This window comes from Echinops telfairi, unplaced genomic scaffold (genome assembly GCF_000313985.2).
Source record: "Echinops telfairi isolate 266 unplaced genomic scaffold, ASM31398v2 ScPeMD7_5592;HRSCAF=6446, whole genome shotgun sequence".
Lineage (NCBI taxonomy): Eukaryota > Metazoa > Chordata > Mammalia > Afrosoricida > Tenrecidae > Echinops > Echinops telfairi.
In genome coordinates this window covers 28,735,207-28,736,814 of record NW_022109491.1, presented here as the reverse complement: position 1 = coordinate 28,736,814, position 1,608 = coordinate 28,735,207, and positions in this window count along the sequence as shown.

The following is a 1,608-nucleotide window of genomic DNA, read 5'->3' as shown; positions in this document are numbered from 1 at the left end:
CTGTTACCCCCCAACCTTCTCTCTCTCTCTGCCCCTCTCTTCTCTGCATCCTCTCTTGGGATTTCCTGGGGCCACAAGAAGCTGTAACTCCTCCAAGGTCCTCGGAAGCTGCAGAGCCTTTGAGGAGCTGTAGCTGCAGCCCTGACCCCCACACTGGCCCTGTCCTCAGGCAGAGCCTTGAGACTAGAAGAGCTGAGCCTCAGTCAGCCCTGGTTGTCCTCCAGGACAAGCTGAGGTCCGGCTCTGTGGGGCTGCCCTTTGCTCCTCCCCAGCCCATGACAGTGCTCCTGAGTGGCCCCTCGGGTCACTGTAGGCTGGAACAAGACCAGCCCTGAAAGAAGGGCATTGGAAAGTGACAGGTGCTTGCTTGCATTGGACCCCATGCCCAGGGCTGGTGTCAGGACTCAGGCTGAGTCACAGCGGCAGCATGTGGGACCGGCCCTCCCTTCCCAGAGCACACTGAAGAAACCCCATCGCCTCCAGTGCCTTCTGCACAGTCAGGCTGCCTAGGTCCCCTCCCATCCTCAGGCTAGGATGGTCCTGCCTGCCCACCACCCTGCTTTCCGCTCTTTGAGCCTTCTCTTACTCCCCTATCTTCAGTCAAAGAAAGATCTGGGATCTACTCAGCCTCTCCAGGGCTCAGCAAGCAGGTGACAAGATGCCTGCAGGGGCCTGCCCTTCCTCTTCTTTTAACTCAGAAAATCCAAACAGCGGTGGGGTTGTCTCTTTATATTCTTTTCAGTCTTGCCAAAGATTTCTTTATTGCCTTAATTTTTTAAAGTTATTTTTATTTCATCAGTTTGCTCTGTTGAGTTATTTTTGTGTTGTTTTCTACTTCACGTTGACTTTCTTCCCTGCCTGTATTCTTTCTCGGTCACCTCTCCTCTATACCAGCCCCTCCCGGTCCCACCCGCCAGACCATAACCACCACAGAGGGGCTTTCTCCCCTGTTGTTTGCTTTGGCAAGAATGCCACGGGGATAGCATCCCATGGTACGGAGCTGTGGCTGCTTTCGCTCGGAGCGCTGCATCCAAGAGGCAAGTGTGCCCTTGCTCACATCAGCAGTTCCCTCTCTGTCCCTGAGAGGACTGTTGGATGTGGGAATGTGTCAGTGCAGGTTTATCCATTTCCCAGTTGAGGGCCATTTGGGGTGTGTGTTAGGCCAGGTTGACTAGAGAAACAAATTGTGACACTCTCATATGGGTAAGAAAGAACTGTATATCAAGAAGTAATTGTGTATGGAGAAAACATCCCAGCTGGTCCAGATCAAGTCCCTAAGACTGATACTCGTCCATAACTCCCTCTCCAGACACATGCAGCCACGTGCGAGGATGAAGAATGCAGGAAGGTCACAGCCAGTGGGTGCAGAGCCCTGTGGGACCAACGGCAGAGGAAGCATCACAAGGCTCTGGCTGGTCTCAGCCATGTGGCTCACCCACAGGAAGTGAAGCAGAGAGACTGTGTGCCCCCCTTCAGGAAGGAGAGAAAGTTCCCAGAATCCTCATCAAAAGGCCACGCCCACAAGGAAGCATCATCAGGCTGTGGCCTGATTGACAGGCTAGACTCCACCTCTTATCAAGGGAGTGGAGCTTTTTTTTATCTAACTAC